Here is a 17,754-nt window from a genome sequence, read left to right as displayed (position 1 = left end):
TCCTGGTTGTTTAATCAAAGTCTGGGAGGAGGTTTAGGGCTGGAACCCTGGAACAATGGAGGGACATCATAATGCTATGTTCACAGGTAGATGGTATGCTGGGTGCCAGGCTAGGTAAAAGAGAAATGCACAGTTTACCTTAAAGGCCCATCTGGATAAGGGCAGGTGCTGGAGAAGGGCTCATAAGTGAGCAGCCCAAGTGAAAGCCATCACGTTGAATAGCGGAAAGAGTAACCGCAGAGCGCGCCCCGTGTGCGACAAAGTAAAAAATGGCGGAGTGAGGTAAGCCAGAAGATGCAAGAAGTGTCTCTGAGTCTGTTGGGGCCTCACTAGCGGAGAGGCCAGTAATTGGGCGGGTGGCAAGAGTTACCTGCATAGTCTGGGCGCTGTGGTTGTGGACCGGCGTCCGAGTATGAAGCCTGTGCTGTCTCAGGCGTAAAGGAGCTGTGTATATGTGCTGCCAAGGGTGGAAAAGGCCATTGAACATGCTCCCGGAGGTAGTGTCTCTCGGTAGAGCAGTGAGTGTGCGTGTATAGTGTCTAAGGTTACTGGCGCGCATGTGCGTGGGGAGAGCATCCCAGCAGAATGCCAGTGCAGGGGTCTGGCGAAAATGGGAGGCTCTCGTATGGGCCTGTATACAGCACGGAAATGCCGTATAAAGAGTGGCCAGCATATAGGCCTTGCATGATGTGGGCAGACAGACATTAACATGATCAATGTCGAGGTAATGCAGAGGGCACTGGGAGGCATCAGCATGAAACGCGGTGCTACTCTGTACATGGTAGTCAGGGCAGAACGTGTGCCTGGAGTTAAAGCAGATTAATGCCTATAGGGCTGTGAATGGACCCATTTGAAACTGGCATACGAGCCAGCTGGTTGTGTAGGGTGCAGGGGACAGTTCCAAGAGACCAAGGCGCTGCCGGCCAAGATGACAAAAACACACCACATATAGTACAGGGTCATGCAATATAGCAAGTCGTGTACCGAATCACAAGCACATAAGCAACACCAGATCTTAAGAGATACAAATCAGAAGGTAGTAGGTAAGCATATATTGATATGTCACAGTGATCATGACTGTGGAGTACATTGACAGGGGAAAAGCACACATATCACGGATACTGCTCATCAGATGCTAAGAGTATCGTGTTAGGTGGGGATGTCCAGAGCTAGGGAGCACAGCCAAGGAGAGGAAGGGCTAGGGTGGCGTAAGGATTGCTTGGTGGTTGACTGTTTGGGCCGTGAATGGAGGCTAGTTAAGGGCCTGCATTGGACGGGATATGGGTAGCACAAAAGGCTAAGCGCCGAATTGTCCTGGTTGGGCCTCAATGAGGCCTTTAGTGGTGGATTTAAGTTTGTACATCCACCATGCTTCTTTGAAGTTCAAAGCATTTGCAATGTTGGTCATGTTTTGGACTTTGTCCACCACCCACCAGGTGAGCGAGTCTGGGCCATGGTGGAATTCGTTGAAGTAGTCGACCAACGGAGCGGTGGAATTTTTACAACGTATTCTGGATCTGTGTTCCCCAATGCGTTTATGGATGGGTCTTGAAGTTTGCGCTACTTATCGTATTCCGCAGGGGCATTGGATCACATAGATAACGTTGGCAGACTTACAATCCGAAAAGTGCCCAATTTGCGACTCTTTACCTTCAATAGTGAAGGAACTGATTTTCTGTGTTTGTCTGCACGCCGTGCATTGCCCGCAGGGGTGTTGTCCGCGGATCTCCCTCATATTCCACAAGGTGGAACATGCAGTATTTTTGCTGGTTTTGGTGAGCAGGTCTTTGAGGTTTTTAGACCTCTTAAGTGCCATCCTGGGCCTGGGTTCCGCAGGTAGATTCAGTTGAACTAATGGCCAAAACCTCCTGATCGGCGACTTAAGTTTAGAAGTGGTCGGGCCAAAGGTAGTGACACAGGCCATGATCTTGTCCGAAGTATCAGTGTGTAGTTTGGGTGTCCAGAGGGTTTCTCTGGGTGTGAAGCGGGCTCTTCTTTGGGTATTTTTGAAAGTTTTTTAGGGTATCCCTTGGAGGCCAGTTTAAGCGGTAGAGCGTTGGAGTGTTTATGAAATTCTTCAAGCTGGGTACAATTGCAGCGTATCCTGAGAAACTGCCCATATGGGAAGTTATCCCATAGGCTTTTGGGGTGATGACTGCTGTAATGAAGCACCGTATTTCTGTCTGTTGTTTTTTTGAAAATTGAACATTCGAGCTTGTTGTTTTGGAGGTGTTATAGTAAGGTCCAGAAAATTAATTTTCCGATTGCTTTTACTGATGGTAAATTGAATTTCCACCGTGCGTGAGTTAAGCCACTGAAAGAACTGCTCAGAGATTGGCATCACAGATGTGCTCAAAAGCGTCTTGGCATGCTGGTGTCCATTGAAACATTTGATCACGTTTGGTGAGTTGTCAAAGGGGCTGGCTAATGTTGGCGTACTCTTACCAGGTATTTTTTCAGGTATCTGCAACTTGCAACTCCAAGAAACAAGCGAAACTCAAACACATTCTGTGGCCTTGTGGAGCGCTGCTACCTTGTCCGGGTTTGGCCGCATGTCTTTGTCTGAGAAAATGTAACAAAAGAATCTCAGGGAACCCTTGTGGAACTCACAGCGTCAGGTCCACCGCCTCTAGTGCGGAGCATACCCAGTGGAGTGTGGCATCCTGCTCCTCAGTGGATTTTCCAAAAACCAGCAGGAAATCGTCTGAGTAATTCAGACAGTTTGGGATGCACCGAATGACCTTATGGATTTAGTCTTGAAATATTTCTCGAAATATTTCAGCTGCGGACGATGTCCCGAAACTTAGCCATTTGTAACGGAATAGGCCCTTGCGCGTAACGAATGTGGTGACGTATCTCCATTCTCAGGCAACTTCTAGCAGGTGGTACCCCTTGGTGAGGTCCAGTTTCGAGAATACCTCTGCCCCGTTGAGCAGGTGAATCATGACCTTTCGAGGCACCTGGCGATTTTCCCTTTGAATCGCTTCAGTCGCCCTCCTCATGTCCACGCATAACCGGTAGGGCAGCCGGCTCAATGACTTGTTGATCAAATAGCTTTTTGAGGTCATCCTCCACTTGTCTCTGTATATTGATTGGGATTCCCTGATAATGTTGGGCTATTGGCTTGACGTTTGGGTCTATGTGCATTTGGATCTAGCAGTTCTTAGCTTGCCCAGGCCTTTAAATAACTTTGGGAATGCAGTCTCAATGTCCTCGACTTTCGCCAGATATTTATGTGCTATCAACTGGTAGAGGACATGTACCAGCCCCATGTCTACTGCGGTATTGGAGCGGAGGATGTACCCACCGTTAGTCTCTCTCTTGAGCACGTGCAGCATGGAAAGCTGTGTGTGACTTGTGTGAACATATTGCAGAGATGACTCCCCTGCGAGGCAGGGGTTTGTTGGACACATACGGGTATATGTCTATGGTTGATGGTCTCAGCTTCAGGGGTTGTGGGAGGCTGGTAAATGCCACCTCACTCAGGATGTTTACTGTCGCCCTCGAGGAAGTCAGCAGGGTTGTCATTGACGTGCATGACCAGCGCCTGACTGGGTTGCTTGGCCAGGTCATTATTCAGTGTCCACACGTAGCCTTTCATCCATTGGTCATTGTAGACGACACAAGAGTCGCTGCTTGAAGGTGATCGCACCTCTATGTATCGAACAAGTTCTCTGAAGCGCCACTGCCCCTGTCCTTCAGATGCTCAGCGTTCACTGCATGAGTACGACCGGGTGTTCTTATTGTAATCCACCCTGTATCTGCTTACTGCAGGCACCTGCTGTTCGTGGGTTTGTTTGCGTGGCTCTCCATCTCTCTTTTGGCATCCTCCACTCTTGCGGTGGCAGAGGGGCATTTTTGCAAATGGCACAGAAGTGATCTTCACCTCCTCAGGCCGCAAACTTTTGACCCAATGCTGTGCACGCGCCCACGTGGGCGTATTCATAGCCAAACTTGAAACACGTGACATCACTACGTCTGGAGGCATTGTTAGCGGTTGTGATTAGTTTATACATGCTCTCACCTGCTGCCTCTTTTGGCTCTATGGTCACGCTGTTGATGTTGTCCATTTGTAGGTCAATGGCAGACTCCATGCGGGCAAGTGACAGAATTTGTTCAAGGGATTGTTGTTTCTGCAACAATTTCTTTCGGAATGCCCGAGACCCGCTTCCCGCGATGACTTGTGAACGCAGCGCTTCATTGTTTGAGTATCTGTGAAATTTGCAATGCTTGATCTTGATGGCAAGTCTCATTACACAATTGTCGAGTGTCTCACCTTTCTCCTGGCCTGTCGTGTGAAAAATGTGCCTCTCAAAGTCTATGCTCATGTGAGGTGCAAAGTCATTTGACAGTGTTTCATGTATGTGTCGATAAGCTCTCCTACAATGTCCCTCACTCCCGGACCCACTGCGAGGGAGCGCATGTTCTTTACCCTTGTGTCATCAGTGAGACCCATTGCCCCCACATTGAACTTAAAATATCTCAGCCAAAGCACCCATCGTGGTCCCAAGTTGCTGGTGTCGTGTAGGTCAAATTCGGGGGGGGGCAGGTGCATAACACTGTTTTGCGTATGAAGTGAGCTATGGGGCAATATTTACATTTGTGGCATTTCTCTTTATGTTTGATGACCCAGGCTGCACAGCCTTGCTAGTGGCTGTCTGTTGAGCCACCCACAGTGTATATTTAATTATTTGTCCACCAATGTGCTGCTTTAGACTGTCTTGGATCTATATGTACACCCTTCCTCAGGGTTTATGTGTCTGTATGGCCACCAGCCACCTTGTCTGCTACTTGGCCCCACTTAAAATGAATAAGCTGGCCTTCGGAAGCCAACAGTAATCTCTGCTCCACTTCCCTGGGTGGCAGCTGAAGTACTGCTCTTTTCCTCCTGCTGTGGGTGGCGCAGCGTGCCACTAATGTTCCCAGAGTGGTGGCTTGTGAACTAACGGGCTACCGCGCCAGAGAACATTTGAGGAGGAGGCCCACTGAAGGTGCACCAACACGCTTACAGTGCTAGGCTGCACCCCACCTGCTGTGCCCAAACTGTTCTCTGCCTGCCTTTGAGCTGGCAGAGGCGCGCTAGTGTCGTGGCACGTCTCAGGCCGACATCGGCCTTGCCGACGAGGACTCCCAAATCCTTCATGCCACCTGAATGTACCAGGTCAACGAAGGCCGGGAGTCGCCGGGTGGACTCACCCGATCATCGCCAGTGTCAAGGCTTGGCCTCCCTATGGCAACGGAGGACTGCTCTATTGTAGGTAATAGAAACGCAGACACCAGCATATCAAATGCAATTTCCTTTATTAAAACCTTAACAGATGTGCCCGTACCCTGGCCAGAACCTCCTGCCTAGTCCAACGTCACTTCCCCCGGTCCTCTGGCCCAAACATGACAACGCCCCCACTCAATGACAGTGATGGGCTGTGCAACTGTGCAGGCCCGACATTACACCATCAACTGAAGAACTACCACGTAGAGGTGGGTGAGCCAAGTGGGGCCAAGAAGTGGCTCACTGGAGCTCTACCCGAGGTGTGAGCTAATGAGCTCTTGGAACCGAGCCTACACGGTCCTCATACCCATCTGCTCCCAACGATATTAAGGTTTTTTTTATCCTGTGATATCTAGCAGACTGCTTAGTCAATGAGCGTGCAGCCTCTCCTGGTATCCTCTCCAGTCCCATAAAGGGATGTACACTCCCAGAGGCTATAACCCTCCCCCTGATCCGCACCTCTGGCAAGGCTAAGGGACACTTCTTTTGAAATGCAGTGCTCTCCTCTTGAAAAGGGGCCCGGCAAATTAGGGGGTTTCATGGTGCATGGATTGATGAGAGCAGGAATGGGGTAGAGTTATGTCAGGAAAGTGACAGGATTGGAAAGCGTATAAAAACATAACTAAAATAACACTGCATTTTAGAGGGAGGACTTGGGTTACAAATCACATAACAAGCCAACCTCACAATACACCCGAGCAGAATGAACACAATTGTGGATTTATTTTCCCCAACATGAATGAAAGTCTACAATTAAATCATCCACCTCTGGTGCAGCATTGAAAACACTTCCCCTACCTCTACCATTCCAGCGCCATCTATGTCTCTTCTCGCCTCCCCACACAACACCCCACACTAATATGCAAAGGCCTGGAGTGTCATCCGTTTCTCACCCCCACTCCTGCCTCCCTCCTGCAGTGTCTAAGTGACATGAAGAGGTTGCCATAAGTTAACCAAAAGGCAATTAACTTTGTGGTGGGTTATATAAGAATGGTCACTATATGTGGCTGGGGAAACCCTGCAGTATTGTAAACCAACAGTGAGTTTTTTGCAAATTTTAGGATATATTCACTTCCCGTGATGTCACGTGGCATGGCATATGTCAGAGTCCCCCCACACTTTCCAGACTTCAATTTCAGCTGCTTATCACATATATTCTCAGCAATGTTCTAGTTTGTAAAAAAAATGGGTGTTAGTCAAAATATTCCATTCCATTCCATATTAGAGCCAGTACATTCATCCGTGACACTACTCTTTTTACAGCTTTTGAGGGGGTTACATACTCAGACAAAATGATGTTCACAATAGACATGAAAAGCTTATATACTTCCATCCAGCACAATATAGGTATTGAAGTGGTAGAGTGGTTTCTGTTGAAGAAAGGACACTTGGGCGCAACAAAATAATTAATTGTAATTTTACTTCAGTTCCTTTCATAAAATTCATATTTTCAGTATAAAGAACAATATAATCTCCAAATTTCATGAACATCAATTGGTGCCGCTATTGCACACTCCTACGCTAACTGTGTCATGCACAATTTTGAATATGATCACATTCTGGGACATCCCCTATGGTGGAACTTCCTAAACCTTTGGGTACATTTTACAGATGACATCTTTGAAGTACTATAGAAACCCTCATTGGGCTTTAGATATATCTGAATACAATTGATTCCTGAATACATTTTACAGCGGAGGCGCCTAAAACTATAATTAATTTCCTGGACGTTAATATTTCAACAGTTAATAATCAGTATAGCAGGAATATCTACTGTGGGGAAACTGACGGGAATAAATTGCTGCATCGTTTCAGTTTTCATCAGCCTATTCTGATTAAAAACCTACCTTATAGTCAAATGCTAAGAGCCAGGACACTAGTGAGTGACAAACAGGAGTTTGAACATCAAGCAGGAATCACAGGGAGAACGGTACTTGCCCGTGAGTACAAAGCCGATGAGATTCCTCAAGAGAGAAATAAGCTGGTATCCAACAAGATGCCATTTTTTTTGTCCACCCAGAGAGAAATCTACACCTGCATTGGTACATGTCTCGAAATATTCAGTACAACGTTGGAAAATCAAGTTGGTTAGTGAGAAACAATGGAGAACACTCACCTGTGATGCACTTATTTAGAGAACCTCCTGTGTTTGTGTACACAAACAGCACCAATCTTAGAGACCAATTGGTCAAAACTAGGCTATTGGATGAACGAGTTTTGCCGAAAAGGACTGGCGCATGCATTATTCCAACCACGGCTTCGTCACCAAAGGGGACTTTATATATCATCCACGAACCGGTGAAAAGATAAAGATACAGATACTTGCAGCTCCCATAATGTTGTGTATACAATAAGGTGTACTTGTGGGGTATATTATGTCGGGCAATCAACAAGACAATGCAGGCTTCGATGGAACGAGCATCGCTCATGCATCCACACCAAGAATCTCAATTTGGCTGTGGCACGTCACTGGATGAGAAGAAGCATGGCATCTCTCAGATTCTATTTCAAGTGGTGGAAGTGGTGATGAAAAAAGGACCATATGACAACCTTCCTCAAAGGTTGTACCAGAGGGAAACCTTTTGGAGTCTGTAGTTCCAAATGATATTAATGAAGAGATCAATTTTTCATGATACATATGAGAAGTACCAGTGTCATGAATATGATTGGTATCCTGAACGGGTTAATAATGAAGTATACCTTCTTTGATCCTATATGTGTTTATCATCTGGGATCTTCATGACCTACAACGTTTTTTGTATTTTAGGAGGAGGGTAAATTCATAGGAACAGTAATGGGAACATTGATGTAGGATGAATACCAATTTCTAAATCGATCTTTTGGGTATAAGTACATTATTGAGATTTAACCTCAGAAGATCGTCATGAGGTTTTATGAACAATGAGATTATTTGTACGAATTCCATGTTCTGTGAATTTGTAAGATAATGTATCTTTACGATCACCTAGAAGTGTCACAAAGTGTCTTTGAATGATGCGTATGAGACCATCACGTCAATGACATCACAACATGTTTGCCAAATTGACATTGTTCAATAACAGGGTATGTCGGGATCGTTATAGACTGGCGCATCTACCGTTCCTTGGGTTTAGGATGGTTCCTGCTGCATTAAGTAAGGAACTATCAGAGCAGGAGACTCCTTTTTCTTCTAGGGATTGAGAAGGATGGGTATTGATTATCATTCTTTTTCAGGAGGTAGCCTTCTACAAATAGTAAAACAGATGGTGCGCAGGTGAATGCTTATGAATTACTAAACAAGAATTAGTTTCAGACAGTACATGTTTTTATGGTTCTTACACTTTTTTTTACATATATTTTTTGGTGGTCAGTCAAAAGGTCGAAAAAAAAATCTCGAATGTCAATAATCTCGAAACAAAAATCTCGAAAAAAAAAAAGGTCGAATTTATTATTTATGTATTTTTGGGGTCAGGTAAGTAAAAAAAGGGATAAAATAAAAAAAATGAAAAAAGGGGGGTTGGGGGGAACCCCCATTTCGAAAAAAAAGTTATTGAAAAAAAAATTCGACTTTTTTTTTGAGATTTTTTTTCGACCTTTTTTTTGTTGTTGATCTTTTCACTATAAACCATATTTTTATACACAGCTTTTGGTGACAGGTGATGCAGACGGGTATATAACGGAGGCTTTCTGCATATGATGGGATTTACAGTGATTCGTATATAGGAGGGGAATTGTAAGATCAGCGAGTGAATTTTGACAATAACATTGCAGTGGTGCCCATCTCTGCCCCCTTTTCATATGTCAGAGTCCCCCCACACTTTGCCTAGTCTTCAATTTCAGCTGCTCAGCAATGTTCTAGCTTATAAAAGCATGCACATTTTGGAAAAATATTCCATTCATGATTTCTACCATGTTCCTGACCCAGCTCTGGTATGGCCCCTAGACCCATGCCAGACACTTGGGCTCAGCCCTACGCATGAATACCCTGGCTCTCCCAGCTCTACTACCAGCGGTGCTTTAAATGGGCCAGACCTACCTGGTCCCCAGTACCTGCACGTCTCATTTTTAAGCATTTGAGTGCCTGCACTTCTCGGCAAATGAAAGAGAGTACCAGTACTCAACTATGTGGCGAGGTAAAAATTAAAGCTTTTCATTTGTACTTTATCACAACTTGAAGGACTAGGCTCCTGCAGCCTTTGCTGGGGAAAGTGGGGCCCTCTCCCTCCTCCTCCTCTCTCCAACACCAGCCCACCCTGCAGAACAAAAGGAGAGACAGACATGCAGCTACTTGTGCTCTCAGCCCACAGACGTGGGCCACTGTTTCGCTAAGTGGGCTTCACATTTTATTTGATGGAGCAGGGATTGATTTGGAAAGCTTATGAAATTACTTTTTTTTAAAAAGTTGTTACATTATTATTATTATTAGGAACACACCGCTCCAGTTACCTACCGAATTTCTTATTAGGCGAGGAACAAGCAATAATAAAACTCCTCTTTACTCCCCTTCTCAAGCTTAGTTTACAGCTATGATATCTGCTAGTTTATACGAAAAAAGAAAGTCTCATTTTATATGGCTAGTCATACTTTAACATCTCAGATACGCTGCTTTAACACGGTGTGTGATCGTTGGCACATAATTTAATCTGCTTGACATTGCCTGAAAACAACAGGGTGCGCCTAAAGAGGGCCTGTGGCCAAGGTGAAGTGGCGAAATGACTGGTGCCCAAAACGCCGTGGAGTAATGCCTGGCTTCGTAACTTTTGGGGGTACCTGCACTTCTTTTTTCCCCATTTCATGGGCTTGGTGAAGCTCATTTGCCACACTTGGCTTGGTTACAGCAACATGTTTCCTCGCTCCCGCAAAAGTAACTTCCACTACCTCTGACCACTGGATAAGGTAAGGAGTTCCCCGCCTTTCCCATTCCTGTCTCAACCCTCAACAAAGTGTCCTAAAGCATATTAATGCTGCGATGACCGGGTCGTGTTTGTTTTCTCTGCCAAGGGGTGCTCGCTAGCAACCCCTGCACTTGGTATGCTCGCCTCTGTGAAGGCGAGGGCGGGGCACTGGTTTTGAAGTGTTTTACGTACCTGTTTAGATCGGGGCTAATCCTCCCCACCGGATCTATCGCCTCTTCGTGTGCCCTCTGGCGGAGCTAGCGCTTGTAAATCTCCACTTCCCGTTTGGGAATCCGCTACTTTCTTTTTGCTTTCTCCTGACGGATAAACAAAACTTGCACTTTGCCATCAACTCGACACAGAAACTGCAGGCTCAGGCACCCTGTGAGTGACACCTGCGGTCCCCAATCAGGGCGAGAGTACTGCGACAGACTCCTGGCCGACTGGCTGCTGATCATATAGACCCACCTACAACAGTCACATGACAACAAGTTGAGCCCTCTGACCTTAAAATGACTTGCACTGGGAAAGAAAGAAAAATCCCCACAGCAAATACGCAGAGTTCCAGCTCTTCTCTGCTTATCAGCCAAGTAAAGAAACCAGGAATGTATTAATCTTTGTCTTTTGTGAACTACACTCTGAATTCCTTTTTGACACTAACACAATAAGTGTGCTATGTTACAGGGATTTATTCGCGCCTCGTGGGCTAGTGGTGCCAGGATGCATTGGCTGTGGAAATGGTATCTTAGCCGCTGAGGTCTGTTGTGAGAGGTGTTCAGTTGCCATGTGTGGGTGGCATAGTTGGTAGGCTTCTTTTGTGTTGTGTAGAAAGTGTGCAAGGCAGAGTAGTTACCACTTTATTGCAAGCCTGCGACCTGCAGTTATCCTGGGACTCTGGCCAGAGGGCATTGAAAACACGAATATATCTTGCGAGCAGTTGAAGGCCACCTGAATTAGAGGGCGTCACCTCTATAGGTTATCAGACGCTTTGTTTTTCTGATAAAATACCCAGACATCAGTGTATTTAACCTAAAAAGTGAAAGGGGTTCTAAAACTATGTACACTGCATAATCATGGCCCAACCATAGGAAGCACACAACCGAAAGGTGCTACCTACTCACACCTGGGCAAGAGATTCAGGAATGAATAGCAAGCATACCCCATGTCTCCTGCCACTTGTTTATTTTGTTGTGCCACACCACACTAGTCTCAACACTTGCATGCAGATGTTTCCCCCTGCATTTCCTTCTTCAGAGCTCCTGGGTTCCTTCTTATTTTCATTCTGTTTCTGGATTTTCCTCTATAATCTACCTATCTGCTGTGTCCATTCCTTGTGTTGCCTCCCAGTCCTACTAGGTTCATTAGTGGAAGCCTTCCCTCGGTCCTGATGCGGCCTCCCATTGTACCCTGGCGCAGCACTTCCACCTCTCCTGGCGTAGACGTCCATCCTCCTGGAGAAGCCCTCCGTCCTGTCCTGCGTGGCGGCAAGGAATGAAGAGATTGACCAAGATTTTAGAGTGACCAGACTTCCCGGTTTTTGCTGATCTGTCCCCCTTTCTCAAGATTATGTTTCCATTGGAAACTGCAGTGGTCCTGGTTTTTGCTAGCTGGTCTTCATAGCCGACAGGCATGAATGCACAATCTCACACATAAGAAATGCTGCATTTTACAACTTAAAATGGTGTTAGTTTGTGATTTATTAATTATATATGTTTATTTGAACAGTAACACTTAAACCCTCTTCTCCTCCAACCGCTACTGAAGTGTAGTGCCTTGAAAACCACTTTCAAGAGTTAGTCCTACTTTTATGTTAGTTGCCCTGTCCCAGTGTTTTAATTCTTAAATCTGGTCACCCTACAAGAGGTGACATCGTGGTTACTATAGTCTTTTATTAAATGATAAACCAAGCCTATCCCTATCGCTAAGAGGATTTGCCTACCTAAACTAAAGAAACTCGGGTACTCGTCACAAAGTCTGTGTGAGTCAAAACAAAAAGGCACCGTCCCAGTGACAAAGGGTCCTAATCTATCCCTGTCACTACAACAAAACACCATAAATACCAGCTACTGTTCATAATCCAGGAGAATGACTCCCTTCCCCTGAATGCAAGGCGTCCAAATGCCTCTCGGGTTGTTCAATGTAAAAGTTCCACAAAAGTGCTGGGTTCTCTGTAACCCAACAGAAAATAACCAATTGCACAAAGTTCTCCTGGGGCTAAGAGAATGACTACCTTCTCCTAGCTGGTTACCTAATGTCTTTATCCACCCCCAGTGGGACAGTGTAGCAGTTCTCCGGAGTCCCTCCCAACTATCCTGCACCAGACTCGGATGTATGTGATTTGGCTGTGGCAGAATTCTTTGCAGCGGAATTGACTGGGGTCAATTTTGCCGTGAATACAATTTTCTGTGGGCAAATCTTGCAAAACTTTGACCACCCAGACTCCCAATATATTCCTCCACTTACCTTTTGGACGTTTGCTTCCTCTCCTGACACTGCAACATAAGTTTCGTCCCTCTAACGCGCGACTGATCTGATGCCGCAGGCTACCCTTTTTTTGGTTGTAGGTGAAAGGATCTAAAACAAATTGATCTGCCTTTTTTTCGACACCAAAAGTGCCGAAAAAAAAAATGTTTTGAATGCTTTAAAAAAAAAAAATGTATGGGGGGGTTCCCCACCAACCCCCTGTTTTCCTTTTAAAAAATTTATTTTTCTGCATACTAAACGAATAAATAAATAAATACAAAATCATTTGAAATGTTTTTTTCCGGTCCTTTTGGTTTCGTAAAAAAAGCCCATTCGATCTTTTGTTTTCGATCCTTCGACTGGACACCTTTTTTTCCATCCCCCACCTCCAATCCACAGGAAGCGGGGCACACTCCCGCTACCCCCAAGGCCATCAATACCCAACATTGGCGAGAGGTGGACACCCCCGCTCCCCATGTTCGGTACTGATTACCAAATGTGTTCAAATTTAATCGATCAAATGGTACTGGCCAAATTCGGCCAGATTCACCATCTAATCAATTAAATTCAAACAAATTGGGTAATACCCCACACTCCTGTAGAACTGGACTGGGAACTGTATCACACAAATTGGAGTTTTTGTATAGTGGCTGTGGCCTTTATATATGTTGCATGCCCCACAGGCATACTGTGCACTACAATTAGTAAATAAATAAAAAAATAAAGGTTTACAGTTTTCTCTATTTTCATATGGTTCACAGTCTCAAAGGGCTTTCTATTTTCCTGGATTTTCAAGGCGGGACTCTTGGCAGGATCTGGTGTTTACCATTCAGCAACGTGTAATAGACTGATGACAGATGACAGAAGATGATTGAGGTTTGGCGCGATGGACCAGCCCTGGATGATTCTGGGGTGTGCCCAGGAGGACCTCTACATCTCTATCAACGATTGCCCTCCTGAGAACTCTGTTCTCGTTGATGATTGTCCAGAAGACCCATTGACAGGTTTCTGTTTCTTCAGATTGAATTTAAGAATAAAGTACAAGGGGCGTCTGTTTTCCAGAGTAGTATGGACAGACTTTAATCACAACAGCCAAAGTGAGGGTTAGCGTTTCACCATTCTTAATCTTTGTGTGTTCAGCGAACAGTCCTTTGCATCCTCTTGTTGGCCTGCATGACATCCCATGCATTCCCTTGAACCAGACCCCCCACATCTCTTGCTCAAGCTTCTCAGGCTTGTCTTTGTGTGTTCTCTTGGCTCTGATCTCTCTCTGGTTCTCGATTTCTTCATCCACCTCGACTGCTCTCTCTAATACTTCCTTCTGTATTCTCCTTAGTACCCTTCCCGGGACCCTTCCACCTTCATTTGTTTCTGATGCGCTGATATAGTAGGGCCCGCCCTGACGTAACGTCCAGTCCATTGACTACAGCTGTTCTGGTGTTTTTTTCCTGTGACTTGTAGTGTTCTGGAGAGCTTCTTCGTCTCATTACCTAAACCATTAGGGTGGTTCGATGTTTCTCAGTAACACATAGGGCCTCATCACAAGTCTGCCGGTAACCCTTAAATGCGGCAGTAGCGCTATTACCACCGCATTTAAGGGTCTGCCAGATCATGGCTTTGGCGGATTTCCCCCCAGCTGGGGGTAAATCCGCGGCAAAATTGCTGATTTTCAGCGCGATTTCCGCCGGCAGTAATAGCGCGAATTTTCCCCATTGGGCCCAATGGGGAATGAGGAATTCCCGAATGGGCCCAATGGGGAATGCGCAATAACCCTTCCGCCAAACCCGTGATCCCGCGCTAATAGCGCCGGGGGGTTTGGCGTTACCCCCAACTCGTGATGAGGCCTATAGTCTTAGAAATGAGTTCAGGTCCTTTTGTCAGCCTACCGGGTCGGAGTTTAAAAGGGCTGTGCTTCTGTCATATCGCGGCAGAGATGGGGGTGTGGAATCGCTGGCGAGGAATCGCTGGCGTTACAGTCCGCCATTGCGCTTCCCGGCACGGCTTCTTTCTGCACCGTTCTAGATGTTGCACACGTACGTAGCTGGAAGTATAAATTCCATCACTTCCTGGTTACATACGCGTTGCAACGTTTCCGGGTTTCCTCCTGTGTTGCTGCCGCTCCCACTGAGTTCTCGCTTCCTCTCCTTTTTGCTCGTTTTGCTACCCTGTTTCTTGGAAGTCCTTTTTTCTTACTCCCGCTAGCCCCTAGTTTTTTCTACCTTTCCCTTCCTCCCTGATTACTCTCCTCCTCTCCTTTTTCCTTCCTTTTTTCTTCCCTGTTTACCTGTTTGATCTGCTGTGTACCCGACCTTGGCCTGCTGTTTGGACTGCCTTTGTTTTGCCTCCTTACCTGTTGGATCTGCTGTGTACTCTGATCCTTGCCTGTTTCCTGGACTGCCTTAGCCTTTTCCTCTAATCTCCTGGACCTTGTTGTTACTCACTTCTGCCCACCCCTGGAGTCCAGCCCTTGTGCGTTCTTAACCAGTTTACCTCGCCTCATCTATCTGAAGGAAGTCTCTTAGGGGTTTTTCGTGCCTCCGTCTTTTTCCCATACTGGCACCTCCGGTGGGGTTACCCCCGTTGCCCCTATTTTTAGTGGCACAGTGGCATCCTATCGAGGGCGTCCTTACCTTCATAAAAAAAAGAGAGACCTTCAAGACACAAGGAAGGAAAACCTAAGAAGAAAGAGGAAGGTGAGGAGTTGGGGGAAGGGGGAGAGTCTACCTTATCGTCTGAAGAAGAGGACATTACCGACGTTAGTGACAGCTTCCTAATCGTGTTTTTATCCCCAGGTGAGAAGTCTCTCTCCGTGAGATTCTCCCGCATGTTACCAACCCTAGGGGGACTAATCGTTGGTGGCCTCACCTCCATAGCCTCATGGAGAATTTATATGTATTTTCTGATAGATCATCCCCCCCAGTCCCAAGCTGGAACATCAGCTACAAAGCACTCTTCCTCCCAAATATCTTTAGGAATATACCTAGTAGGCATCTGCCGTAAATGGTTAATTAATTCCTTGAAATCTGCAAAGTCTGTGCCAATAATGGCTTCTTCAGGTAGACCCGGCACTGCATCCGAATTTATGATGGTCTTTCTGCCTCAGACAGTTAACGAAATAGGGCTTTGGGTATATATATATCCTGGTCCCCATTGTCATGCCGCGGCGGGGATGGCTTGTGTGGAATCGCTGGCGGTTCTGTCCGCCATAGCATTTCACTCCTCGTCTTTTCCACCACCGCTCTAGTCGTTGTACGCGATCGTGACCCGGAAGTATAAAGCACTCCACTTCCGGGTCGCATATGCGTTGCAGCGTTTCCGGGTTCCCTCCTGTGTTCCTGCCGCTCCCGTTACTGGTGATTTCCTGCCTTTCTGCCTTTCGTTCTTGCTGTTCCCACACAGCAGTGTTCCTCCCTTTTGTTTCCCTGCCTTGCGCAGTGCCTTGTGCTTGATTTTCCTTTCTTTCTCCTTTGCCCCTTTTTTGCCCCTGCTTGCCTCTTTCCTTTTCTCCATTTTTCCTACCTTCCCTGTTTTGTCCTTCTTTCTTATCCCTTATACCCATTTGGAACCTCCACCTACCAGACCCGTGCCTGCTTACCGGACTGCCTGTGCTCATTCCCTTGTACCTATTTGGAACCTCCGTCTACCAGACCCGTGCCTGCTTATCGGACTGCCTGTGCTCTATCCCTTGTACCTATTTGGAACCCCCGTCTACCAGACCCGTGCCTGCTTACCGGACTACCTGTGCTCATTCCCTTGTACCTATTTGGAACCTCTGTCTACCAGACCCGTACCTGCTTACCGGATTGTTTTTCCATCAGTGCACTTACCTTCTTCGATCTACCACCTGAAATACTACTTCTAGGGTTTTTTTGTGCCTTCCGGCTTTTTTCCCCCTGTGAGGCGCTCTCGGTAGGATAACCCCCGTTGCCCCTATCATAGTGCCACGGTGGCATCCTATCGAGGGCGTCCTTATCTTCACAAGAAAAAAGAGAAGCCTCCAAGACGTAAGGACGGTAAGATCAAGCAGAAAGTGGAAGGTGAGGAGTTGGGGGAAGGGGGAGAATCTGTAATTTCATCCGAAGAAGAAGATATAACCGACATTAGTGACAGTTTGTGTTAAGACGGATTTCTGAACTCTGTCCTGGTGGCGCAGAAGTTCAGAAGGCCAACCTAATTACTTGGAACAGGGTAACCTCTGGACGAGCCAGACCAATCAAGGTAGCGATCGTGGCGGTCAAGACTAGGTCTCAAGAGGGGTGAGGGTGACTGAAAGCCCGCAATGAGCACACAAAGCAAGATCACTTACAAACTACTCCAAACAGTTGTTATATTAAAAATATATACACATTTATTTCAAGGCCTTTAAAACGATGACCGTAGCGAGAAAATCACAATATAACGATAGTAAACCAACACATACCATATCAACACAATATATATATACAAATACAACCAGTCTCAAGCGTTATATGCACAAAATGTGTAGTCCCCCTAAAAGGGAGGGAAAACAGGCAGTGCGCAATAATGCTTAGACCCAGTTCACCTTCAGAGGCACCTAACTAGATGGAAGTCAGAGCCCTGCCGAAGAGTGGAGCCTTGTGCTCAAAAGTACCTGCACGCGCTGGTGCCAACGGGCAAAAGGGGAAGCTCTTCGAGGGAAATCAGGCAGTTCAGTTTAGTGCACAAAAGAAGAAGAACAAGTTCCGCGACTCAAGCGCAGCCTCCACAGTGGGCAGAAGCAGAGCGCGAGTACGGAAAAGGGTGCTGTTTGACACAGCGGGGAAAAGCAATGGGCTCCTGCAGGAGGGCGACCAGATCCTAGCTATGCTACTCACCGTCCCCGATGCAAGCAGACCCAGGCTTCTCCGCGTCAGTTTCAGCAGCTGGCAGGTTCAGAAGAGCAGGGAACGCCTCGTCGTCGTGTTGAGTAAAAAGACGTCCCAATCGAAGAAACCCGCACAGTTTGTTACCACAGCAGGGCAACGGAGCGGCCGTGTGTATCTGAGCCAAATGTACACTACTCACTTCAGACCTGGGAACGCCAAGTGTACGAAGCGTGTGAGAGTGACAAGGACTCGAAATACTACACAACCTGGCGGCGGTTACAGAGCAAGACTCCCGTGTAAGCTGGTCAGTCAGCTGGATGGC

At 46.5% G+C, this 17,754-nt stretch overlaps 1 protein-coding gene across 4 annotated transcripts in view; it reads right to left on the bottom strand.

The window, feature by feature from the left end:
* The window catches only part of LOC138582628 (zinc-binding protein A33-like), a 113,594-nt gene extending 103,035 nt beyond the window's left edge, over window positions 1-10,559 (bottom strand). For all 4 annotated transcript variants that reach the window (XM_069654079.1, XM_069654082.1, XM_069654080.1 and 1 more), the window contains exon 1: window positions 10,336-10,559. The gene's annotated coding sequence lies outside the window, so the exon portion shown is untranslated. The remainder of the gene's footprint in view (window positions 1-10,335) is intronic.
* Between the last annotated feature and the right edge of the window lie 7,195 nt (window positions 10,560-17,754).

The sequence above is a fragment of the Ambystoma mexicanum genome, chromosome 3q (assembly GCF_040938575.1).
Source record: "Ambystoma mexicanum isolate Mex_15411 chromosome 3q, UKY_AmexF1_1, whole genome shotgun sequence".
NCBI classification, from domain to species: Eukaryota; Metazoa; Chordata; class Amphibia; order Caudata; family Ambystomatidae; genus Ambystoma; species Ambystoma mexicanum.
Note: the sequence above shows the minus strand (reverse complement) of the source record. Positions and strands in the feature narration are given on the sequence as shown.